General features: G+C 50.0%; 1 protein-coding gene across 1 annotated transcript in view; it reads right to left on the bottom strand.

Moving 5' to 3' along the window:
• Vdac1 (voltage dependent anion channel 1) overlaps positions 1–11,882 on the bottom strand; it is a 29,350-nt gene extending 17,468 nt beyond the window's left edge. The window contains exon 1 of the mRNA XM_029483538.1: positions 11,588–11,882. The gene's annotated coding sequence lies outside the window, so the exon portion shown is untranslated. The remainder of the gene's footprint in view (positions 1–11,587) is intronic.
• Positions 11,883–13,389: the final 1,507 nt, after the last annotated feature.

The following is a 13,389-nucleotide window of genomic DNA, read 5'->3' as shown; positions in this document are numbered from 1 at the left end:
GGTTAAGAGCACTGACTGCTCTTCCGAAGATCCTGAGTTCAAAACCCAGCAACCACATGGTGGCTCGCAACCATCTGCAATGTAATCTGACGCCCTCGTCTGGTGTGTCTGAAGACAAATACAGTGTACTCACATACATAAAATAAATAAGTCTTTAGAAAAAAAATACTCTCCAGGGAGCTGAGACTAGAGTCAGGGTAGCACATCAGCTTAGCATCTGAAAGGCTCCAGGTTCCATCAAAAGTGCTATCATCTCTTTTATTTACGTATCTATGAGTGAGTGCACACACACACACACACACACACACACACACACACACACGGGTGCTGGTACCCTAGGAGGTCAGAAGCAGGACTTAGTTGTTACACATAATTAAGTTAGTGAGCAAATATTAGTTAAATATCACAGTGGTCAGAGAAAGAGAATAACTCTAATGGTCTCTGTGACATTATATTCCTGGAAGGTTTTATGTTGACAAGCTGTGTAGAAAAAATTAAACCCTTGCTCTGGGACAGCACACACTGTGACTTCTGTCCTGAAGAGAAGGACCCATGAGTGACAGAGTCCCATCCCAGAACCATAACGTCACTAAACAGAAGAGTGGTTCCATTTTCCGCCCCCTCTTCCTGAGACAAGATCTTATGTAGTCCAGGATGGCCTGGAACTTTCTATGTAGCCAAGTATGACTTTGAATTTCTAATCCTCCATCCCTCAACTGCTGAGATTGCAGGCATCATCACCACACCTAGTTTCTGCACTGCTGGGATCAAATTTAGGACTTCAAGTTCCCCAGCAGGCACACTGCCAGTGGAGCTACATCCTCAGCTGGTTCCCTTCATTTTAAAATACTGCACACCTGCCAGGTGAGGGTGGCACACACCTTTGATCCTAGCTCCTCAGGAGGCAGAGACAGGTGGATCTCTGTGAGTTTGAGGCCAGCCTGGTCTACAAAGTGAATTCCAGGACAGCCAGGTCTGTTACACAAAGAAACCCTGTCTCAGGGGTGAGGAGACAAATGAACAAACAAACAAACAACAACAACAACAACTGTACACCTAATTTATCAAACTGGATCTGCATAGGCAACATCTGACATGACACACGTACCCATTCACAAACACGAATATACTATGGTATATTCCTGGCGAGTGGGCACCCACTGAAGATTTCAAATGATTCTAGGGAAACAATATCAACTGACCAACACCTGAATCAAGGACACCACAGAGAGCTCACAGCAGGACCTGCAAGGTAATCCAGCAGGTGAAGGTGCCTGCTGGCACACCTGGAACCTGCAGGATGCAACGGGACTCCCAAAAGTTACCTCCACATAATAAACCAATCCATCAGTCAATAACTAAAGACAGCCTACGGCCAAACCCAATACACACTACAGAAGAAACAGCCATGGCCTCCAATGTGAATGGAATCTGCGGTCCAGGCCATGGTTCACATCCTCAGAGATAGCTCGATCCTTCTTTGTGTTGCTGCTGCTCTCGCCCACCAACAGGCTGGAACCTAATGTAGGTGGACCGGCCCACATTAAGGTCAGGTCAAAAGAGGGCAGAGATATACCCAATACCGCCCCACCCACTCTTCCAGAGCTGGGGACTCCCCTCTTCCCCTTCCCCCTCAGGCCAGATGGGCCTAGCCCTCCCCTAAGAAAAGTCACCCCCAAGCAATCCTGGGCTGAAAGACAGCCCAGCCCAGCAGACCTGCAGAAGAAAATCTTGGCAGAGAGCCCAGAACATTCTCCATCTCTGCTGGATTAAGAGCCATCCATGAAAGTACAAAAACAAGAGAGATGGCTCCCTGGCTAAGACTTCTTGTTGCTCTTGTAGAAGACCAGGGGTCAATTCCCAGCACCCACACAGTGCCTCACAACTGTCCATGACTCCAGTTCTAGGGGACCCAGCGCGCGTGCACACACACACAAAAACACTTCTACACATAAAATAAAATAAAATAAACCTGAAAACCCCTAACAAAACTAAGCAAACAAAAAGAAACATCTACAGACTTTGCTGTCTCTTCCCTAGAGGAAGGAACAGAGGGGGAGCGGGCCCATCTGCAGCATCCAAGAACACTAAAGCACCCTGCACACACTCTAACCAATATTTAAGATTTCATTTTATTTTTGTGTATATAAATATATATCTGTGTGTGCCACTTGTGTGCAGGTGCCTGCAGAGACCAGAAGGAGGCACCAGATCCCCTGGAGCTGGAGTTAAAGGTAGTCATGGGAACAAAACTGCAGGTCCAATGTTTAAAAAAACAAACAACAACAACAACAAAAATACAGTGCTCTTAAGCCCTGAGCTAACCTTGAAAGTGTGCCCATACACCTGCCTCTTTTTTTCCTTTTGAGGCAGGGTCTTATGTAGCCCAATCGAGCCTTCAACTCACTATGCAGACAGGAATGGCCTTGAACTTCGGATCTTCCTGTGTCCATCTGAGAGTGCTGAGAGTATACAAGCATTCCGGACGTATGTGGTGTTGGGGCTAGCAGTGTGCACGTTAGGCAAGCACTCTACCAAGCCAGCTGTGTCTCCAGCCTATCAGAAGCCAGGTCTTTCCTGCTACTCTTCTCTGACCTCCCAGAAAAGACAGCCCCCAGAGCCCCCACCCTGCAGGCATCTAGGCCAGATCCCACCTTGAGGAAAAGACAGAACATTCATTATTTAGTGTTCCCCAAATGCAGTCTGTTGACACTAATCCTCAAACCCAGCATGGAAAGCCACCTGTCAAAAGAGAAAAAAAAAACACCACTACCCATAGCAAACACCAGCTACTGCATCAGCTCTAAGGAGATTATCATCCAGGGAGTGAGTCGGAACTTCTGAGCTCAGGGTAGGGGCCAGGCTCAGTGAGGCTCCCTTCCTTTCTATTCCACCATACTGCCTTCATGGGGGGGGGGGGCTAGGGGGACACCTGCCCCTCCCCCACTCCCCTGCCCCCCTGTCTGCCAGCCTACCAACCCAAGCTTTCCCTGGCTGACCTTGAACAAATTATGCAAACGCCACTCCAGCCTAAGGAATGGATACCCAGCCATACTGGAAGCAGAGGGGAAGGATTGTGTATCACCTAGCAGTTCACACAACCCACTTATGTAACTTCCATCTTGGGGCCTGGGGAGGACAACATCTTCCTGACTCATCAACTACATGGCAGCGACAGCTGCTCACTCACTGTGCTCCCACCCTCTACCCCTCCTCCCACCATACACCCCCTGAACTCAAAGCTCCTCAGAGCCCATCAAGCATATGTTTACCCAAATGTCTATAAAGAAGTCAAGGCCCAGCACATGATGGGCATTCATGAGTTACTATGCAGTGAGTATCACATCTTATATCTTTAATTACGTGTATGTAGTGAGCCTGTGTGTACCGTGGTGCACCTGTGAGGGTCAGAGGACACCATACAGGAGTTAGTTCTCTCCTTCCACCATATAGATTCCGAGAACTTCAGACCTGGCAGCAAGTGCCTTTAACTGCTGAGCTATCTCAGCAGCCCTCCCAAAGCATCACTGCAAGCTGGGTTTGCTTCGTGCTCTTTGCTGCAGCAGTTTCAGAGGCTGAGGGTGGGTGAGTCTCCGTTGGTATAATGCTTGCTTAGCTGAGGGTGGGTGAGTCTCCGTTGGTATAATGCTTGCTTAGCATGCACAGAGCCTTGAGTACTATCACTGCATTGCATAAACCAGGCTTGGTAGCATATGACAATAATCCCAGCCTGCAGGAGAGAGAGGCAAGAAGACCAGAAGTTCTAAGTCATCACTGGCTACATAGTGAGTTCGAAGCCAGCCTATGCGACGTAAGACACCTGTCTCAAAAAAAAAAAACAAAAACAAAAACAAAAAACAGTGGAGAGGAGGAGCTAGAGAGATGGCTCAGAGTACACACATGCAAAATGTTCATATACATAAAATTTAAGAGAAGAAAAAGAGTGAAAGACAAACAGGGATAGTCCAGAAGGTGAGTTCTAGATGAACCAGGACTCAGGCCACAGCCCGACTTAGTTAAAAAAAAAAAAAAGTATCATTGTAACAAAAAGAGGAAAGTAGAAACTTGGTGTCTGACAATAGGAACAAGTAAATTACAATGTAACCAGGAAGTAGGCGCTTCCCCCGAGAGGCAGCTGGCAAGCCGGAGCAGAGCAGAGCAGACCAGGAGTCCCCAGAGCAGCAAGCCCCCTAGGAAAGAGCTGAGCCCAGGCTGAGGGACCTCTGGGGGGGGGGGGTATCCTGGGTGCTTCAGGCCTTAAAACCAGCTATGGGTTTTATTCCAGGAGCTGCTGTACACTGACGACCCCAAGACTGGAAAAATGTCAGGAAACGGAATGTGAATACAGTCTACTTTTTTTAGAGAACAATTGATAAACAATTAATTCAGCATTAATCTTACTCCTAGGAACCCCACGTACTAAGTGTTCTAGGCACCAAAAAACCTACAGAACATATTCTCTACCCCATCGCCTGTGTCACACAAACCTAGATGTGGCCAATATGCCCATCATTAGAAAAACGAAGAAACCAAAAAAAGCAGGATAGTAACAAATTAAGGATCACCAAAGAGTCATCAAAAGCAATGAGGGGAGATGGGTACCAGGGCGGAAAACTTGAAATTCCAGCGCTTAGGACGAGGCTGGAGGACCAAAAGTTCAAGGTCATTGTTGGCCACACAGGGAATGAATAGCCTGGGTTATGAGTCTATCTCAACACAATTAACAGTGATGAATTTATATATGAGAACATAGAACATTATGTACCACCGAATGAAAAGAGAAAGCCAAGCTGGGTGTTGTGGTGCAGGCCTTTAAAATCCCAACTCCCAGGAGGCAGAGGAGGGCAGATCTCTGTGAGTTCAAGGCCAGCCATAGCTGCATAGTGAGACACTGCCTCAAAAAGTAAAAATAAGGCCATCAGTGGAAAGAGAGGCCCATTGGTCATGAAGACTTTATATGCCTCAGTGCAGGGGAACGCCAGGGCCGGGAAGTGTGTGTGTGTGGGGGGGGGGGGGGGGGGGGGGGGGGGGGGGGGGGGGGGGGGGGGGGGGGGGGGGGGGGGGCACTTTTGGGATAGCACTGGAGATGTGAATGAAGAAAGTACCTAATTTTAAAAAAAGTAAAAATAAATATTTTTAAAAAGAAAGAAAAGAAAAGGAGAGAAAAGAAAAGAACATGCCAGGGAAATTTCTAATTCCGCATAATTAGTGGGTCCTTTATCCATTCAGGAACTTGTAAGTAAGTGGGTGAAATCAGGAAAGAGGGGCCCCATCTGGGCAGGATGGCTGCCTCGGGGAGAAATGTGGTTTGGGGAAAGTAGATGCGGAATTCAGATGTGGTTTCCATTTTTTATTCTACTTCATTATTGAAATAGTGTTGTGAAGAGCAGAAAACATTGGAAGTCAGCAACCTTCCAACATGTCATCACAGTCAAGACACCAGAGGGCTGGAGAGATGGCTCCGAGGCTAACTAAGGGCACTGCCCACTCGTCTCAGGACCAGGGTTGGGTTTCCAGCTCCAGGAGCTCAATGCACTCCTCTGGCTTCTCGGGCACTGCACACATGTAGTGCACATATGTACACATAAAGTATTTTTTAAGAGAAAGAACTGGAGAAATGGTAGTTGGTTTAAAGCAATAGCTGCTTTTCCAAAGGGCCAGGGTTCAATTCCCAGCACCTATGTGGTGGCTGACAACCATCTGTAACTCCTGTTCCAGGAGGTCCAATCCCCTTTGAGGACACCAGACATACACATGGTATATATACACACAAGCAGACAAAACACCCATTGACATAAGACTAATATTTTAAGATACAGGAAGGAAAAGTTGTCTGGACAGTGTCCATACTGGTTCTAAGGACTGATTCAAACTGAGACGGTAGCCCTATCACTGGGCAAGGCCTATAGGGGCACATTCCTCTCCCAAGCAACCACGAACATCTGGGCCACTCCGCCCAGAAGGCAAAGAACAGGGCAAAGCTCCTTAACTTCCATGTGTATAAAAACTGCCAGGGCAGCTGTCAAGCAGCCTGAGGGAGGATGGCAATGGACTACAAAAGAGATTAGCCTCACTCGGTACTGTGCACCCACCGGAACCCCAAGCTAACACAGGCGCTAACACAGGTCTCACACCTAACCAGGAAGTAGAGTCTCCTCAACACTGGAAACACCCGCAGTGAGCTCAGACCCCCATCTCCAAAAGCAAAGGGGAAACAAGACCACTTCCCAAAGATCCGGAGCCACCTGCCGTGGCATCTCTCAGACCATCCAGGTAACTACAGATGATGATGGAGGAGTCATCAACTTGGCAGAAGAGCCCCTGGGTGTGACCCAGAGCCCACCCTTTCTCAGGTACCCTACACCCGAAAGCGACTTCCTTATTGCGCTGCATGAATAACCGGTTAACAGTACATAGCTACTGTCAGGAGCCAAAGCCACCAAATATTAGCATCACCATCCCAGGTCAGGGAATCATGGGAAAACTTTTGGTTCTGCGCTTTCTCCAACAGTTTTGGATGGTTTGCCAGGGCAAAAAAAAATTGACCCGCAAACAAAAGAGGTATCAAGGGGATGGAGAGATGGTTCAGCCATTAAGAGCACTGGCTGCTTTTGCAGAGGACCCAGGTTTGCTTCCTGCATCCACACAGGGGCTCAAAATAATCTCTAACTCCAGTTAAAGGGGATCTGATGGATGCTTTCTTCTGGACCCTGTGGGCACTACATGAGCATGATATGCATACATATGTACAGGGAAAACCCTTATACATATAAAGAAATAAAGAGGTTGGGGGCTGGAGGGATGACTCAGAGGTTAAGAGCACTGACTGCTCTTCCTGAGGTCCTGAGTTCAACTCCCAGCAACCACATGGTGGCTCACAACCATCTGTAATGTATACAATTCCCTCTTCTGGTACGTCTAAAGGCAGCTACATTGTACTCATATACATAAAATGAACAAATATATCTAAAAAATAAAAATAACAAATAAAAAAGAGGTCATGATAGATTACAGCAAAATCAACCACTTCTCCAACCCTAGGGACCAGGGGCAAAAATCAACCTCTTAGCAGAAAGCAGGCTCAGTTCAGGAGCTTCCCTGCACCACAGACAGACATAAACACAGGCACACACAGACACACACAGGCACACACACACCAGTGCGCTCTTTTCAAGCAAAGGCAGCCCAGGGAACAGTCGCTGGTTCCAGATGCTGGCAAGGCAGTGGCCCTCTGCTCTGGAAGCAGGCTGAGTTCCCAAAGCAGCTGCCTTCCCCTCCCCCCTCCACAGAATCTCACAGGGGGACAGTCTGGCTTTCCAGGCTCTGCTTCTATTTTAAAACCCTCTGGAAGCTGGGCCACCAGCAGCAGCACAGCCTTCTATAAGGCTGTGGAGGCTGTGGTTGACTCAAGGCAGCCTGCCTTCTCTCCCTCACCCACCTGTGGAGAGAAGGCCATGCAGGCAGCCAGCAGCACTCTAGGGTCTAGGGTCCAGCCAGGCACACCAGAGCTCCAGGATAGCCCAGGTACCACAAGGCATAGGGGGTTAACACAGTCAGCGCTTTCTTTAAGTGCTCAGACTTGGGAAGTGCTCAGCCTTGGGAATCAAGGACATATGGGTCTATATCCTACTCCCTTTCCAAGTTAAAGACCCCAAAGTCAGTCTCTCTGACCCAATTCCCCTTGGTATACATCCCTTAATACTGCCAATGGTACATGCAGAAGCCATGAAACAAACACAAGTAGAATTCTATTAAGATGACAGGTCAACTTATCATCTGAGATGAGCAGACAAATAAATAATAAGTTTGGTTTCTTTGGTTGGTTGGTTCTTCGTTTTTCAAGACAGGGTTTCTCTGTGTAGCCCTGGCTGTCCTGAAACTTTGTAGACCAGGCTGGTCTCAAACTCACAGAGATCTGTCTGCCTCTGTGCCCTCCCCTTGCCCCACCCCGCCAAGTACCAGGATTAAAGGTGTGCACCACTAGCCAGTTTGGTTTGGCTTTGAAACAGGATCTAATGTCTCAAACTCACTATGTCCAGAGGATGACCTTGAACTTGATCCTCCTGCCTCCACCTCTGAGAGTGTGACCCACCACACTGAGTTTCTGCAGTGTTGAAGGTAGAATCCAGGGCTTCCTGTATGCTGGGCTAGCGTTCTACTAAGTCCCACGCAAGGCAGTCCAATAGACAGTTTCCGTTGCTACATTTATGGCTAGGGAATCTAACCAAGCTCCGGTCTTGTATATTTACTATTATAATAATGGTTTCTGAGCATCTTGTCAGAGGCTCACCCTGAACCACAGGGTCCAGAGTCCTCCCCACCCATAGAGAGGTATTGTTTAGCCGGATACTGTCTGGCCAGGTCCTGGAAAAATACCTCCCATCTCACCCCAGGGCAAATGATTTCTACGAGCACCGTCCACTACAGATGGCCCACAGCAGCTACCTCTCTCCTTTCCCAACCAGTTGGTAACTTCTGCTGTACAGAGGCACTCACACCTATGGGTTCCTCAGAACACAGCAGCAGTGCATTGTGGGGATACTAGCAGGGGACTGGTGCCCAAGCACCAAGTGTACACAGCAGGGCCGCAGAACACCAGAATGGCCAGCACTGACAGTCACATTTCTACTGCAGATCCAGGTGATTCCCAAGGCCTGAGTGGAGACAGGAAGACCAGAAGTTGACCTCTGACCTCCACATGTGCTAGCCACCTCCAAACAATTTTTTTAAAACAGAAGCCAAAATAAATAAATAAATAAATAAATAGAACCACCACATTATAAGAGAGGAACTAAGACACGAGAAAGCTATTTCACCTGAGCTAGACTCTGGCTCTTGTCAGTTAGATCAGAACTGAGAGCCCAGGCTGCCCTCTGGAGCTTTTTCTAGCTCAGCCCTAAGTAAAGTGCTCACATGCTGTGACTTAACAGCAGAATGGAGACCCATACCCAGGTCTAACTAAGCATGCCTCTGTCATCCTTTCAGGTACCAAAGGAACCCGGGGAAAGCGCAAAGCTACAATCACAGTACATCCTTTCTGGAATCCTAGGGGCTCAGGTCCAGCATGAGGACCGCATGGCCCCAGACAGCCCCTGTCCAAAGCCTCATTCTAGAAACCAGAAATAAAACGAATCAGCTGTGAGCACCCACTACTACAACTGGGGACTGGCACCTGACTCGAGCTGTCATACCCCCACACCTGTCAGAAAGGGAAGAAGCAACAGGCCCCACAGCTTTGGCCAGAATCCCATCCACCCATATCACTCTCTAGCTTCAAGCCCAGAAACACCAGTTGGACAAGTTCCCCCAGGACTTGGGAAGTTGTAGAATGCTAAAGGAGTTGCTGCTTCTCGTCTCTCATGACTACTGCTGTAGGTGAGTATGTACAGTTACAGCTCTTATGACATCTATGACTCGGCTAGGACAGGATAGCTTCTAGAAGTGAGTGAGCTGTCAAGGTCATCTAATGGGTGTTTTAAGAGTCCACGATGTAATGTGACCTACCATGCCTGGGTAGTTAAGAGTGGTATGAAAGAAAAAAAAAAATGGAGAGAGAGCTCAGGGGTTAAGAGTGCTTACTGCTGTGGTGGGAGAGATGGCTCAATGGTTAAGAGCACTGACTGCTCTTCTGAAGGTCCTGAATTCAAATCCCAGCAACCACACGGTGGCTCACAACCATCCGTAATGAGATCTGACGCCCTCTTCTGGAGTGTCTGAAGACAGCTACAGTGTACTTACATAAAATAATAAATAAATCTTAAAAAAAAAAAAGTGCTTATTGCTGACAGCCAGGGCTATAACTGAGAAGCCCTCTCTTGAAAAAACAAAAACAAAAGCAAAAAAAAAAAAAAGTGCTTATTGCTGACAGCCAGGGCTATAACTGAGAAGCCCTCTCTTGAAAAAACAAAAACAAAAGCAAAAAAAAAAAAAAGTGCTTACTGCTTTTGCACAAGACCCAGGTTCGATTCCCAGACCCACGTGGGGCGTCTCACAACCACCTATAACTCCAGCTCAGGGGATCCAACACCCTCTTCTGGACTGAGGTCACCTGCATGTATGTACATAAACTCACATAGGCACAAGCATGCACACATTAAATAGACATTTTTAAAAAATGAATTTACCCCACAGACCTTTCTTAGCCACCTAATGTGTGCCAAGTGTTCCCACCCGAGTCCCTGAAGACAAGCCTGAGTTTGGCCCTACAGTTTTGTCAGTCCCGAGAAAAGCAGGCAGGCCCTCCGCAGTTATGCCTGGCTTGCTAGTAAACAAGCCGGAGTTAAGCCCCTCACCTATATCTCTGGTCAAGGAAAGAGGAGCTTTGGACAGCACACACCTGAGCTAAGCCCACACTCTTCCTGCATTCTGGGTCTGCAGTCAGATTTAGTGCTCCAGCCTGACAGCTGTCAATCTGCAAACTGACAGTGTCTTGTCAATTATTCTCCAATGACTCAATACCTGGTGCTGCACAAATGCTTGCTTCTGACATTAGTAATAATGGCATTAAAATAATACGCCTGTATATTCATGGAGTCCCTTCCAGTACACCATGTGGGAAAAAAAAAAAAAAAAAAAGTCTGTGCAGGATGAGTTCAACCCTCCCCCAAAAGCTCCTAGGTCTTCTAGGTAAGTGTCAAGGTTTCTAAGGTGTCCTTGTGCATGCCCCAAGGCTTCGTGTTAATCGGATCATTTTATTCTTTCCCCCAAACTCAGTGAAGTGTATATAATTGCTCCTATTTCGCAGATGAGAAGATTGAAGTTTTAAATCTTCCTATCAGTGTGACCTTGGACAAACCGTGTAGAGTTGCGGGCCTCCAATCTGATGTCAGGCCCTGAAAACAGTTTCCAGAACGCACAGTTGCATTTGACGACACAGGACACAGAATCCGTCCCATCCCCGAGGCCAAGGAGGCCAGGCATATGGCTCCCTATGGGGTCTCGCTTTTAGTCCAGGCCCAGGTCCCTGTTCCTGCGGCCTAAGTCCACTCAGGGCAGCCCGTTCCGCCCGGGAAGACACTGGCATGCGCGGGAGGGACCCGGCGCCACCTACTCCGGGCGTGGGCCGGCTAGGGCGTGTAGGGGCTGGGGGATCCAGGGCATGGCCGTGCCTGGAGTTCGTCCTCTCGGCGGAGGAAGCTGGGTCTGCACAGGCCCTTGGGACTGGCGGGGAAGGTCTTGGGCCGTGGGAGGGTCTCTACCAGATCCACGCTGACGGAATCTAGAGCCAGAGGGCGCCGCCGGGAAGGTCACCTAGACCCGCGGCCCGCCGGGCCTCCACGCGGCCGCCCTTGCCCTTCCGCCCCTCGCAAGTTCGAACCGCCCCTGGCTTCCAAATGCAGGTGCTCTGAACGCTCGAGCTAGGATCTGGGAGATCCACTCTGCGCCCGCCCTCCAGGCCTCCCCTACAAGCCCGCTGCCCCTCCAGGCCCGCAATGACCGTCCCTGGTTCACCCTTCCCGGGGCCAAGCTCTTAGGCCCAGCGCCCTCGCCCGAACCTCCCTCGATCGCCTCCCTGGCGACTTCCCAGGAGCGCGACCCGAGGCCCTGGGGACTCAGGCATAGCCCAGGCCCTTTCCGCTGCGCCTACCTCGGAGGCGGTGACGGCGGGAGCAGCGGCAGCTACGGCGGGGGTTGCGGCGAGGAGGCTGGGAGCGCAGCGAACGGGCCGAGGGCGGAGCGGCGCAGATCGCGGCGGCGCGGACACGCCCCAGCTCTGCGCGCCGGACCCCGAAGCTCCGCCCTCGGCTCCACCCCGGACAGCGCCCAGACCAGTCCCGGGGTCTTCTTCCCACTCGCGAGCGGCGCTCTCGCCCTCTGCGGCTCTGTGATCATGTGTGGCCGCGCGTAAAGGCCTGCGTGCACTCTGGCACGGGGCGATAGGGAGGCGTGGGTCTGACGTGCGTGAGGTGTGTGCGTGCGCGGGGACACGCGGGTCACTGTTGCAGCCTCTAGGCTGCTGGAAGCATTTGGGAAGAGGGGGAGGGGAGCTTCCGGCACACAGAGCGGTGGCCTAGGGACCTCAGCGGATAGTATCGCCGGAGTCGACGAGGCTGCGAGTCACTCGGAGGCCCAGTGGGGACACTGGGCTCTGGAAGTGGCGCTGTATAGGGCAGAGCGGCTACTGTCCCCTCTGCTCCAACCTTGGTTTCCGGAGCCTGCGACACGCCCGCGTGCGTCAGCGAATCAATTGCAAATTAAACTCTCCCGAGAGCCGGCTCCGCACTGCAAATTTGCGTGCAATCCTCCCTGGTTGTCAAAGCCTCTTTCCGCCATTTCCCAAGCATTTAAGAAATTAAAAAAGACAAAGTGGGTTTGTGAGACTGCTGAGTCTCGCTACGTGAGGAGGTCACGCGGGTTCTGGATGTCTGCTTTCCTGCAGTGTAGAGCGGGCGGTCACTTTTTCCCAGCCTGAGCACGTGGCCTCCTGCCCTGTTGAGCGTGCCACACCAAGACTAACCAAATCAGGCTTGGAGAGTTTGTGAAATCACATGTGAGTGAAGACTTCACACCCTTTGCCTTCTACTAACAGACATCCGAGGAGAATCCGGGCATTTAGGGTTCAGTAGAGGAGACGCCAGGTGGTTGCTCACAACCTGCTGCGGCTGAACAAGACAGTTGGGCATCGGCAGCCACTCTAGATTTAAAATGCTGTTCCATGGGCTGAAATTAGGGAACGAAGAGGCGTGGTGGCGCACGCCTTTAATCCCAGCACTGGGGAGGCAGAGGCAGGAGGATTTGTGAGTTCGAGGCCAGCCTGGTCTACAAAGTGAGTTCCAGGACAGCCAGGGCTATACTGAGAAACCCTGTCTCGAAAAACCAAAAATAAATAAATAAATAAAGGGAACGAAGAGAGAGAGAGGCCGAGGAGAGGGAATGTGAGGGGGCCTAAGCCCAAATCTAGTTAAGACTATGAGGGAAAACCCTTCAAAATAGAATGTAGTCAGACAGACAGCTCCTTGGTACAGGGCTTGCTTTGCATTAGAAAGAACCTGAGTTCAAGCCATAGCTTCCCAAGTCTACAGCTCTATCTACCTGGCAACAAACGCCCAGCCCATTCCCGGAGTAAAAACCAGGCAGGGAAAGCTGCTGAGTCACAGGGGCATACGGGAGGCAGAGTAGGAAGGACGAGACCTGGGGACACAAGATTTGTCTCCAAGAATCTTACACTTGACCCTGAGCCCTGATGCCCAGGGCTATGTGTCGTGAGTGGGCAGAAAGTCTGGCTCCTCGGAACTTCGCCCTGGGAGTCTTGGTATTAGTTTAAAATGAATGGAGATGCAGAGGACTGGTAAGGCACTTACCTAAGTCTCAGTGAGTGGCTTGTGTCACTTTTCCTGGGGAGACAGACAGCTATTTGCTGTAGAGAAGGCACAGATGACAGATTAAAGA

The sequence above is a fragment of the Mus caroli genome, chromosome 11 (assembly GCF_900094665.2).
Source record: "Mus caroli chromosome 11, CAROLI_EIJ_v1.1, whole genome shotgun sequence".
NCBI lineage: Eukaryota > Metazoa > Chordata > Mammalia > Rodentia > Muridae > Mus > Mus caroli.
This window is presented reverse-complemented; position numbering and strand designations above follow the sequence as displayed.